The sequence below is a fragment of the Sander vitreus genome, chromosome 2 (genome assembly GCF_031162955.1).
Source record: "Sander vitreus isolate 19-12246 chromosome 2, sanVit1, whole genome shotgun sequence".
Taxonomy (NCBI): domain Eukaryota; kingdom Metazoa; phylum Chordata; class Actinopteri; order Perciformes; family Percidae; genus Sander; species Sander vitreus.
The window spans coordinates 18,449,343-18,463,312 of record NC_135856.1 but is presented as its reverse complement, the minus strand read 5'-3'; the positions used below and the strand labels follow the sequence as shown (position 1 = coordinate 18,463,312).

The 13,970-nt window shown below is 40.0% G+C and overlaps 1 protein-coding gene across 1 annotated transcript in view; it reads right to left on the bottom strand.

Annotated features, from left to right (window-relative positions):
- Positions 1 to 13,970, bottom strand: part of adgrl3.1 (adhesion G protein-coupled receptor L3.1) — a 129,041-nt gene that overhangs the window by 113,047 nt on the left and 2,024 nt on the right. The window contains exon 2 of the mRNA XM_078259523.1: positions 4,846 to 4,926. The gene's annotated coding sequence lies outside the window, so the exon portion shown is untranslated. The remainder of the gene's footprint in view (positions 1 to 4,845; positions 4,927 to 13,970) is intronic.

Sequence of the window (13,970 nt, the reverse complement as noted above, 5' to 3'; positions counted from 1 at the left end):
TACTTAATTGAGCTAGTGAGAAGTATTTGATCAGAAATTCCTCTTATGCTGCAGAGATCTTGTATTCAGGTTGTAGCTAGAAGTCTTGAACATTGATTCCCTTTCAAAATCATAATTCTGGAAAGATACAAGTTCCGAAAACATGACTTGAATGTGAGGGTCACATATGGATGCCAGCAGGGTCTGAAACGTTCCTTACAATAACTGAAAGGAGGAGACAGGATTTAATCCTCTTTGATAATGAGTAGGATAGGCTAGGATATGTTTCTTTACTAAAAAGTTAAATTCTGAGCCCAACAGCCGCCCATAAAATGCAATAGAGTGAAATAGCGTATTAAAGTTTTTACATTTATAGTGTTTTTAACTTTTTCATTCTCCTAAATGCATCAAGCAAACAGTACTCTGTGCCAGCAAGAATGGAGCAATGGAGAAACGCAGGCTTGTAATACTTCACTAACTAGTGTTTTTCGTGGAATTTATGCTGAAACGCTTGAATAGAATAACAAATCTCTACAGTATGCAATAGGGATAATTGAACTGGTAAACAGACACATGGAGGGAAAACATCTGTGAGTGCATCTGCTCATCATCACGCCAAGCCTGTTGGAAATCTACATTCACAATATACAGTTTTCTACTTTACACAATTAGCACTGGTTCATAAGCAGAACAGCACAAATATGAGAAGACACAGTGGGGAAGAGAGAGTGGTTGTAACTGCTGTAACTTGTTTTGTTTCACACAGGCTCCTCACACAAATAAGATGGCTTATCCTTCCAGGAATACAGTGGCCCTAAATAGCTGATTTCTTCCAAGTTGTTGACAAAGAGCATCCCTGTGGGCTATTCCCTGATGTGTGTGTGTGTGTGTGTGTGTGTGTGTGTGTGTGTGTGTGTGTGTGTGTGTGTGTGTGTGTGTGTGTGTGTGTGTGTGTGACCACTGCACTCAGGTGGCAATGCATTTGTGTTTGCAAGTGGTGTACGTTTGAGTCTTTGTTTATGTATTTACGTCAGTGTATGTGTGGGCGTGTGTGTGTATTTTCTCCTGTGGTGCCCTGTCTCGATCCAAGGAGGGAAAAAAATAAGAGTGCACAAGGGACTGACTGGTATCTTTAGCACAGTCAACAGGATACTCGGCCACCAGGCAGCAGATACATCATGGTAGTTGCATGTATCGACAATAAACAGCAAATCTAAGATCAACGGAATTTATCCCGACTGTCAACAATGCGGTGCATCAAATTAGGAATGAAATCGTTCAAACACTCAAAGCTGGAATAATAACCGAAAATGCTATCACACATTCATAAGCTATCAAGTCATAAGCCTCATTTAGCGTGGCTCATTGAGTAAGAAAGAACATAATATTGTTTGCATGAATGGCTGAGGGGGAGTAGCTGAGAGGAAGGAAGGTCGAACCATATTCACACATTAACACAGTCACACCTGGGAGCTGCGCGGCACAGTCACACAGTCTCGCACTATTGGACACCGAGCTGCTCCACTAGAACAGCTAAAGGTTAAGTGCCCAGAGGTCGCAGCCCTGATAGTAGTTGTTGAGGGATTTAAACTGCCAAGATTTTCACAGCTACTATACTACTCAGATTTTAAATTGTGACCTTTCAGTCACAAGCTTATTTCCTCTGAGCCTATATCTGTTACTGCAGGTCAATACATGGCTGGTAAGGCTAAATGTGGAGATGGTGTACTGAGATAGTCAGGTCGTATTCTACTATTGTTTATGGGCAGAGATGTGTACCCCTTTAAGATAGAGAGACAGAGGGATAGAGAGGTGGACCAACAGTTTGAAACCAAGAGCTATCAGTTTACTATCATATGAAAAAAAAGTCCTCAAATCACGTCTTCACATTTTGAAAATCTGTTTGCCATTTTTGCTCGAGAAAATGCTGATTATCAAATCAATAAAACAGTTGCTTTTTAATTTGCTGATGAAGAGCAAATTGATTTGATTAACTATTTCAGCTCTAGTTGAATTTTTTATTGCAATATTATAAATATATTCAAAACATGTATATATCATAAATATGACAAATGTATTCAAATTCACGTTAATTGACACATTGCATGGCAACTTTGCATGTGTAACACAAAAACCTTTACTCAAATTAATGTTTTAATTGTAGCTTGTTTGGAATCACTAACCTTTACTATAGAAATTTACTGAAAAACAACACAAGAATAATCACACTTATACACTCAGTTGCCAGTTTATTGAGGTGCACCTAACCTCTAATGTTCAATTTTTGTTTGAACTGCATGGTCATTTTGGCATATGTAGTTTGTGGTGCTGTTAAATTATATTGCATTATACTGACAAGTGTTTCTATTATTATGTCCACTCCATTTATACCATTGAAGGTCGGCTTTAGCTACGTAGATCAACTTTTTGAGTGTTTAGTAGTTACCCTGGCAACTCATTTCTCAATGTCTGTCTCCATTACAGTATCTTCCAGGTCCAGTGTTTCAGAGACATTTTCCTCATGCCCAGACCTGGGTGTGTTTGTGTGTGTACGCTTGTTGCGTGCGTACATGCATGTGTGTGTGTGTGTGTGTGTGTGTGTGTGTGTGTGTGTGTGTGCACATGTGCATGTGTGCACACAAGGGAAGAAGACACACACACTAATTGCACAGGCCCATCTGCTGATTTTGGAAAACAGGCTTCTTACAGACACAAACGTTACAGACAAAAAAACACAGGCATAGACAAACACACACACACGCCACAAGTGCCTGCCTCAAAGCCTTCAACTTGGACCCTGAACAATCTGCACCCATTCTCTGGCAGCTGTGTGGACGGCATTGACTGGCATGGTTTACAATATGGACTCTATTGTCTTAGGACAAAGGCCTCTCCACTCAAGGCAAAGGTCACATTATAAGACAATAAGCCTGTATTCATGGGGGGTGGCAACAGGGGGCAAAGGAGCGTGTGTGTGTGTGTGTGTGTGTGTGTGTGTGTGTGTGTGTGTGTGTGTGTGTGTGTGTGTGTGTGTCATCAGGTGCAATTTGTGTAAGGGTTGCTACAGCCATAATTGTATTTGTTTTATGCCAACAAGAATGGTATCTATTTTTTAATCAAAGAGTCAGAACATGTAACAATTCATCACCACTTTTACACAATGTCAGTTTAACAAGTACGCTTTTGTTTTGTTTTCAGTTGCAGTATGTGTTACATTTTGTCCAGATGCGCATTTATCTGCAGTATACAGTATCTGTCCTGTACTGCCGAGTGACTCACTTTACATGTAATCGTTGTCTAACCAATGCAACTGATACGAATTGTATTTCAATCTGCGCTCTCATTAGTAATGTGGTAAATGAAGGCTGTGTGTTTGTGAAGGCGGAGCGGGAAACACCTGTTTCACACATCCCCCATATGAAGAATGATATATCCCCTTTCCTGTTGTTCTTTCTTTTCACTCATTGTTACATTGAAATAAAGACAAAATGCAGCCCTGATATCACAGAATTAGATTTCAAAGCAAACATTCAGAGTCATATGAGAGTGAAGGAAGGAAGGCATGCAGGGTGACACACACTGGACAGGAAGTGCATTTCAAATGGACACACAAACTCACCACATTCACAAGGTTATATCAAGTACATTAAAACTAAGAAAACATAGTAAGGATGAACAAATGTTTTAGCTTCAAGTTAAAAAGAATTCATACCAAAAAAAACATTATTAGAATGAACCACAATGACACAACCTCTGTTGTAAAACCTTTAAAAAAAATAAAATTCAGGAAAAAGTACTATGCCTATCTGCAAACCAGTTGACCTTTAGATACCCACAATTGACATTTTGAGATTGTCCCATACATGTCCTTGTGTATTTATTTTAATATTTTATTAAAGTGGTAGGACACTTGAGTGAAATGACCTTGCCAAGAAATAGATCATGCTTAACTAATTACATAGTGAACTGCTAAACCACATTGAAGGAGAGAGAGAGAGAGCGAGAGCGCCCTCATTCACATTACTCTCAGCCAGTTCAATTAATTAAGAAGAGGATCCCACATTAAAACATGGCCTCAGGGTTTTTATACAGCAAAGATGCCACATATTTCTCCTCTCATTGAAAAACTGATGTGAACCGGAATACTCTGACTAGCTGTCAATACCCAAGAACTGCACCTTCCTCTATTGTCAATAAATTGAATGTGCAATTCATCAGCCTAACTCTAGGAGACAGTATTTCTAATTAAAAAGGAGCTCGTAAATTCAACATTTTACAGGCCCAGCTCAGCTTGTAAATACACTGTAAATAAGTTGTAGCGAGTGGCTTCATGGGCAGATGAAGGTCTGGCTTTGTGGTTTAACTCCTGTCGATGTGTTCAAAGAACAGCAGGCTGATTGCAATTAATTTGATGTTTGTTTCAATTTTGTGCTCTATTTTATACTCTCTGGGGCTAACGGCACGCAGCTTTGCACTACCTATTCTATTCAACTCCATTCTATTCTGTTGTTGCATTTGCTGCGTATTGCATGCTGTTTTGTATTCTTTTTGAAGCTCGGTGGGTCACATCTGATTGGATTAGCAGTTTGAGAGGACACATTTGTCGGGCCAATTAGAGCACTCCCTGGCACAGATGGAACCCTGAGATCTCTGGGGAGAACGCTGGGTCATATTTGTGTTCTAAAAAAGCATAAGGCATACTGTAGAGTAGGCAAAAACAGCACACCAGGTGTGTGTATACATTTACGTGACTATCCCCTAGGCCTAAATAAGCCTGTTGTAAATAAGAATGCATTCTGAGTCAACACCCCTTGTTAAATATGTCTAAAATTATCACAGGGTGAAATTCTGTGTATTCAGGCTCACCTGTTATAGTGTACTTTGCTTTGTCAAAGGGAAATGAAACCCCAGAGAATCACATCTCAATGGCAGCTGGACATCCTAGTCCTGTAGAGGCAGAGAGAAAGAGGAGATAGAGCAAAAGGGAGAGACAGAAAGGGAAAGAAAGAGAGAGACAGAAAACACAGAGGGGGAGAATGGTGAGGGTTATTCAAGCTCAGGGAACTGAAGTCCCTGTCATTTTTCACAATAGAGTCAGATGCAATGAATAACGACCCCCTCAACATTGTGTGAATAGCCATAACCCACCACTCATCACATGAACCAGGCAGTTCACCAGCCACTTCCGCTCGTGATTGCTTGTTTAGTGTTTGTGTGTCTGTGTGCTGTACATACACACGCACGCTCTGCCTCGTAATGACCTCTTAAGTGTCAGGGTATCAAAGTCTATAATGGTCTATCTGTGCTTGCTGGCAGTTTACAGCTAAAAAGCTCTCACATGCCATGATAACTGGTTTATATGGGTGACATTTCACTGCCAAATGCCAGAGACACTTTTCAGAAAGGGAAATTGTTAGCTCTGTTCGTACAGTGCAGAGTGGCACTTATTCACAGTTAGAATGCCTCTTATATATTTTTCTATTTGTGCCTTATTTCATTTCCCTTTTCCCCCTGTGCATATTTCCCTGTTTCTCATCACTGTGTACTTTTTTACAATATTCCCCTTCTGTTTTGGAAACACTTGTTTCACTCTTTTTTCTTTCTCTCCAGCTCTCTCTCTCCGCCTGCACCGTCCTCCCCAACCTACTTCACTTGAGGGTAAATTTTGCAGCCTCATCTCACCAGGGACAATCGCAATATGAGTGTGTGTATTGTGACTGACATTGGACATGGCTTTGTGTGCTCCTCTTGGCATGCAAACTAGTTTCATGTGTGTGTTTTGCTGTTTACTGGGGGGGGGCACATACATATGTTTGGCCTTGAATTTTCTCTTCCAGAGTCTTTTTCTGCGTGCTTTGCAAGATTTTCACAGGCACACAAAAACCAGTGCATAGACATATTGTAATACGCACGCACGCACACACGCACGCACGCACACACACACACACACACACACACACACACACACACACACACACACACATATCCATAAAGAGTGTTGTGCAGTAATTGGTTCTATTAGCCAGTACAGGAGGCCATGAGCAATATCTATATGGTTGGGTGGGCAAATCAACAAAAGATGGATTCACTGTACTGCGTTTATGTACGTGCATGTGCATGTGTCTGCATGTGAATGAGTGTTAACCCCCAATGTTATATGTCTATGCATGCATTACAATTCAGGAGAATTGCCAGAGGCAATGGAGTATTGGCGAGAAATAAGTTAGGCCCTAAGCTCCCCCACCTACAGTATACAGCACCTTCATTCATGTCTTGCTCACTTCTCTCAGAACACGGTATACATTATTCACACAGCCCTGGTCAACAATGGAGGGATCAATGAATAAGGAATAGAGGAAGAAAGGTGGAAAAGAAACAGGTTTGGATGCACAGGTCAGGGAACTAGGCGGGGAATGGGCTTTTTCATTAGACTAATTTACGTAAACAAGTGCAAAAGGGGAAAGAGAAGATTAATTGATGCAGCACTTCAAAAGTCCATGCATACATCAGCGGTGTATCAAGCAGTTGTTTCATCACTCAAGAGGAATTCTTTGTTAAATCCTAATTTGTTCTCTTTTCTGCTGTCAGAAGGCGCAGGTCAACAGCTTTCCAGGAACAGTCTGGAAAGCTGCAACTAGACGAAACTAGGGGTGTAAGAAAAAATCGATACACTTGAGTATCGCAATATTTACTGTATCGAGTTTTTAAAAAGGCAATATTGATTTTTTTTATGTTAAAAAATATTCATGTAAGATATTAATTCATGGTTCACGTTTATATTGTGTTTAAACCCCCTACCGCTAGATGGCTATGCTGAGACGCACCACTAGTGTCCTTGCCTAGCAGTGCCTAGCAGTGCCTGACTTTTTGCTAGAAGCTAACAATGTAGCTATGGCTGAACTTTGGCCTACTTTAGCATATAAAAATTTGCTCACTAAGAACCTGTGAATCACAATCCCAAACTGGCAGTTTGATTTTATGTGTACTGAATTGTTTACTTAAAGTAAACTTCTTTTGACTTTTATGTACATCATGTCTTTTTTTAAATATTATCCATCCATCCATCCATCTTCGTCCGCTTATCCGGCATCCTTTCGATGCGAAGGAGCAGCGGCTCTACTCCAAGCTCCCCACGGATGACTGTGCTTCCCACCCTATCTCCTGAGGAAACACATTTTGTAGCCTGAAAACAGTGGCACTAAATGTAATCCAGGTTTTTGCTCAATCATCCCATATCAAGGCTCTTGTTTTCTGATGATTGAATTGAAAGAGGTGAAACTAATGTAGACAAACAGACTAGTAATGTAGGACACAACTCTTTCTGTAATTATTTTGAATTTTAATTTTTTTGCTGCTACAACAAAGTTGCTAACCATGTCAACATTTGATTAATGGCTAAATTGATATCAACACAGCTCGATTTTCAATAACTTAGCTGCATCTGCAAGGGCCACCTGCATACTTCCTACATACATCCTTCATTCATCCTTTTAACACCATGTGAGTTCAGAAGAGAAGCAAGATTTTGATCAAATAAAGGCGAGAGGGCTCCTCTGAGAGCATCCAGCAGTGGAGCAAAGAAGAGGACAAGAGATTTAGATTGGAAAATGGTGAATGCTTACTGTAAGAGCTATTGAGTGGCGCTGAGCGACAGGGTTCTGGACGGAAAGTGGCTTAGCCTGAACAATGGATGGACGTGATGAGGAGAAGAAAGACTTTTTAAACTGCACAATGTCTTCCTGGAGAAAAAAAAAATATACATATATATATATATATATATATATTTCATATGAAAGATGCTGACCATTTTCTCACAGTAAAACAATGTTGTTTTCTATTATGAGAGGCAGTGGTTGTATTGATGTCCCATGTCACCCCCATTACTCATGAGCCGGCTGTATGTAATTAGTATGACTCCACAGTATGCTTTTATGATTTTTTTTTTTAATGTCTCTTTTTTTAAAACTCTTTGTAATTATGCTTCAAAACAACAGATTGCGCCATAAGACACCAGAAATGTCTTGATGCCTCTTGGTTTTTATCATTTCAGATTCATGGCACTTCCTTTAAAGGGTGGAGTCCCCTATATGTTCATGTTAAAACCACAATTCTCCCCCTGGGCTTCAACAGATTCGATATAAGCATGAAGAATATGGAGCAATAGTGTAGATGGTCTACCCAGGCGTAAAATTAAAGACTCTTGTCTGTGTGCCCTACATAAATCTTTGAAAGAGAGAGAGAGAGAGAGAGAGAGAGAGAGAGAGAGAGAGAGAGAGAGAGAGAGAGAGAGAGAGAGAGAAAGAGATGGAAGGAGGGGGTTAGGAAAGGAGGTGTACATAATGAAACAAAAAACTGGTTGATTTGTCCGGTGATTGTGAACCGTTGAACTGTAATCAACTGTACTCAACCCTGGACAATGAGATGTTTCAATATATGTGCACACACACACACACACACACACACACACATATATATATATATATATATATATATATCATATATCATACCCATACAACTAGCTTATAGTAATTGCTTGACATGGGTTTTACACAAAGATTGGTTTTTAAAATACCAAATATCATTCATCAAAGGCTTGCTTCAGCACACCCTTACTTGACAATAAAGGTTTTCCCTCTTATCTTGAAGCATGTGATGGATACCGTCTCATCTATCATACCGTCTAAGCGAGAGCCAATGAAGGAGGTTCAAAACATACGTAAGCACACTGCAGGAGAGCAGGCATACAATTTCTTACATGGTTAGAAAACAGACACGTGGTCCATGTAAGTTATTGCAGGCCCATAGGCCAGAGTGGTACTCATCTATCTTGGTGTGACACTATCAGGCTCCCTTGCAAAAACACAGCGGTGGTAAAATGGTTTTATTGCAAAATGTGAAAGATACATCGGGGACAAATTGACGGGTGCTGATACATGCCAAAGGGGCATGGTGCTTTTATCTCAAATGAGTTGTAACGTCCTCTGCAGAAACTGAACCACGCAGTTTATTTTAGAGTCAACCCCGTTGTGAATGTGCTAAAAGTAACCCAGCAGATTTGAACACCATGCTCACACGGAATTATTCACCAGCCAGTCAAAGGGGATTTCACCTTAGGCAGTTAGGTGCTATATTTACACTTGACACAAGGCTAGACAGCTCGATAACATGAGGGAAAAACACAAAACAGCACAAATGATGTAAACATACATTATCAAGCCATTGATCACTACTACATTTGTTGATATCTTTGTTCCATCAAGCATAACCATCTATTCATCCTCACCCCTTCTTCAGCCTATCACACTGCACCATCAACTAAGCTCCAGATCAATACTCCCTGGCACATATTCTCACTCTCAAAGACTTGGAATGAAAACGCCATTCAATATTAATCAAGATCACAGCTGTGCCACTGAACAGGCACAATAAATGACAATATTATTATTTTTTAATTCACCATCAAACAGCCAGCTGCATCAAAGCACTTTGAGTTAGATCTTTCAGCCTGGTTTATGCTGAAAGGAAGCAGATGAGCAGGGAGTGGAAGATGTATGTAATGCAGTTAAAGTAAAAGCCCAGTAAGCAGGAAATTTAAGAGGGGCTTGGGGATGATGGTATTACAGCAGACGCTGATTGTGGACAATCTGCTGAAGAAGGAAAAGATATGGAAAAAATATCATTGGATGCAGTATGGTGGATTTAAGAGACAAGCAAGCATTTGAAAAGCTGGGGGGAAAGGAACTAGTGCAACAGATGAACAATATGCAAATAATCTGGAGTGATATATGCAACTGTTGTTAGTTGAAGTAAGCGGTACTTGAAATACAATGGCATTGCAATTAAACCAGAATTCCCCTTCCATTGTCTCAGTCACTGAATTCAACCAACCCAGGCCTTTATTTGCAACGTTGAATTGGTCTCTTAAACAATACTGCATTTTCAAATCCTGCTGCAGTTTCCTCCATTGATAAGAAATGCTGTGTTGTACCACGGCACTGGGAGATTTATGCCCCCAGCCCTATGATGACCTCATTGTTCATTGCCCCATAATTCAAATCTGCTCCGCTGTGTTGCATCACATTGTGTATGACTCATTTCCAAGCACCCCATTCTCTAAACAAGCAAGGCCTCCTCAGCACGCTAAAGTCAACCGCACAAACAACACAGCAAAGAATGAATACTGTGGTGACTGACATAAAACTTGCATATGCACAGTGCACACACACACACACACACACACACACACACACACACACACACACACACACACACATAGCAACACATGTTTAAATGGACTGAACTGGGAAGAGGAGAGGAGGGGGTAAGGGCTATTGTAAATGATTTCCTGCGGAGACCAAAATAATCGGCAGACCTTGGAGTGAGCTTCCTACAATCACTCTAGCCTTGTACACTGATTCTCCATTCATCTCCCTAATGGTACTGTGTGTGTCACTAAATATACAGCTGCAGGCAATGTCTATGTGTGGCTCACGGTGGGTGTGTGAGCTTAACGTGTGTTAGCATACAAGTGTGTGTGTGTGTGTGTGTGTGTGTGTGTGTGTGTGTGTGTGTGTGTGTGTGTGTGTGTGTGTGTGTGTGTGTGTGTGTGTGTGTGTGTGTGTGTGTGTGTGTGTGTGTGTGTGTCTGAAAGACTGGTGGTAATTGATGTGTACCACCTTGATGTGTGTTAAAAGTATCTGTAGAAAGAAATGCATGCATGTGTGTGTGTTTTCTATTGAGTGGTGACAGCTTTGAGTGGGGCAATGGGAGGTGAAGGGCACAGAGAAGAAGTGTGGACAGGAGATGTGTTGAACGAAAGAACAAGTGAGTGAGAGGTTTTAAAGGACAATACAGTAGCTAACATAGAAAGCAGCTGCTTAAACATGAAGCTAGTAAAGGCCATTTGCAGAATAAAAGAAGAAGCCTGTAGACATACAGTACACACAAACATTGAGAGTTTTTATTGTGTTTCACAGCTTGAGTTGCAACAGTTACAATATTATTGTAAAAACTGTGCACAGCATGGTTTAGGTCAAAATTAGATGAACAGTTTATAAATCAATGGTGTTATATAGCCATCTTTCTTTGATTTGTTACCAAGATTAATTGAATACAAAATGAGAAAAATGTACCCAGCCTCCTGGAGTGTGATGGCAATTCAGAATGGTAGAATAACTTTCATCTATGCTTCATATAGCCCACTTCAAAACTGTATTGCAAGGTGTTTTGCAACCTAAAGCCACAATAAATAAAAGTCAATGATGACATAAAGTTGGACATTAAATATTCAGGGCTGCCTAAGAAACAAATTAAAGACTGAGACTGGTCAACTGGTCAAGGCAAAACAAATAAAAGTCTGTTTTTAAGAATAAAATATTTTTGTGAGATGTGACATTGATTTTAGCCGCCTAAGCCTCTAAGATTTATCACTGCAAAGGAAAAGCAACAAGATGGTGAAGTGGAAGCCATCAGCGTGTGTTTAGTGTTACGGTGGCCAATTCATTAAATTCAATATTTGTTCTCTTTAGGATTTTTATGGCAGGAAAGTAGCAAGAAATACAAAGTAGGGAAGAGCCAAAGACATCAACACATTGGCACGATTTTGATGTCCTAATAAATGGCTGGTAGTTTCAGAACTAATTTACACTGATTGATTTCTCAATATTGTTTTATTCTGTCTGAGATGGATCACACCCTGAGGTCCTCAGGGTTCTTTAATTTGGCTGTTACAAAATGCTGATTAAAGACAAGATGCAATCAAACCTTTAAGGACTTTTCACCTTGTTCAACAACTTGTAGCTGTTTTTCAGGAGTATGTCATAAGAAAAAAAACAACATATTATTAGAATTATTATTATCAGTAATTTGTGAAAAACTACGTCACATTTTCCTAAAGCCCAAGGTGACATTTTGTTTGGTCTGAACAACACTCCAAAACCTAAATATATTCAATTTATTGTCAAATAACCCAAAATATTAGCATATTTTCAGAATTTAGAAGGTTTGGCATTTTTGCTTGAAGAATTACTTAATTAATTGCTTATAAAATGAATGCTGATACATTTTCTGTCAATCCCCTAATCTAAACTATTTGTATCTAGCAGTGATTCAAAACCATTGCTGATTTAGCATCACAGCTCTACTTACGTTGTTTAATTGTATGATTACAACTTACTGCTAAACAAGGCAATACTCATTGAATGGGATTATAATATCCCTTTCAGTGATATGCACAAACAGCCCAGTTAACAGAAGGCACGAGCAGTCAGGCCAACAGTGTACATTTCATCCAATCGTCCCAAAAATACAGACAGATAATAGGCCGTGGTGGTTCAAGCAGAAAGTCTTCCAACAGATCCATATTTAGGCAGAGTAAGACATCTATCTCTGGAGGGCTATTCTAGTCGAGGCCATAGGAGCAATGAGTCAGTGAATGCCCTGAGATCTGACAGCCAGTCGTCTGCTACTGATTTTCCCCTTTCCTAAGCATATATCTAATCAGGGAGCAAAGTAACTGTGCACTGTGCGCAGTCCTCTCGCATGGTCTGAACCTAATGGGGTTGAATGATATTGGAGGCAAGCTTCACACATTAAGAGAGGTGAACTGAGCTCCAGTGGTGGATGGTGGAAAATGCAGAGAGCTTCTTTAAGGGAAGGGAGGGTTGGAGGAAGTATGTGTTAACACATGACTGAGTGCTTTAGGTGGATGAGGAAGACGGGCAAGGATCTGGCCTCATTATTTCAATACGGGAGAAAGATGTCATCTAGCCCCAGCGCAGAAAAAGGGCTTTTGAATTAGGTTAAACTCGGCGCACAAATTGAGGTTGGGACTAGAAATGTGAATCATCATCGCATTAGGAAACAGAGCAGTCAAATTCAACAGCTCTGCCTTCACTGAAACTTAATATTATCATTGCCGCATTAAGATTTGTTTTGGTTTTCCTCACAGCTTAAGCCACAAGACTGCCAATTTATTTATGCAGGAAGGTTGGTTGTCTGTGAGCACAATAAACACCACATTCTGTTTATCTACAAGGCTCTGACACACAAACCCTTACCATGCTATGCATAAATTAACTAAATAGAGGACTGGATCCCAGGAACTGCAAATTCTTTAGGACAACGCTTGTTAAAATGGTTCTAGGGAAATCAGCCCTTAGGTTCTATGTGCCCAGTGTTGAAGTTGGACTCTCTAATAACCCTAGACGGTGAAAATAGACACTTCAGTAACAAGCAGTTCCACTTGTTGGAAGACTGATTATATGTCTGCTAGTCTTAATATACAAATGTGTATATGTGTCTGTTATTGTCTGTCTGCAATGGATCATGTTGTCTGCCAAAGTATATTTTCATAATCTCGAGGATGAAATGCTCACAAGATGTTTAATATATGATCTTTTATTTAAATCACAGGCTGCTTCCATTACAGGGTCGGCTATTTTTTTTTTTTGAGCCATTCAAATCCAAACCAAATATTGTGTTACATTAACAGCTCTAAACAAAGAAAGTCGGCCCTCGGTCAACGAACAATCCAAATACTGTCGTTATTTGCACCCAGCTTTTCCCAGAGAGCTTTGTTTTTCTTGTGCATCACAACAAGTGAAATGAATTAGTGACCAAATTAAAGGAGGACAGATAGACCTACTGTCAGCAGAATGCTTGATTGCTGCTGTTGCAGATTATACAGCTTCAGGTGCTTTGACAACATTAGTGCTGTGTGGGTGCCATTGCTCAACGTGACCAAAGATGCTCTTTGACACACCTTGGTTTGATGTCTGACAAACATCCTGTGGCCCTCCAGAGAGGTTTGTCAGAAAAGCAAACCAAAAACATCCACTGTAGCAGATGTACGTTTGGACCGCAAAACACAAATACTGTTGAGATTACCTTTTTTTCTCCACTGTTAAAAACAAATAAACAACTTGTCAGGCACATACAACCACTAACTGCAGGATTTGGACAGCAAAATAGAAGATTGTTTTTGGAACGTT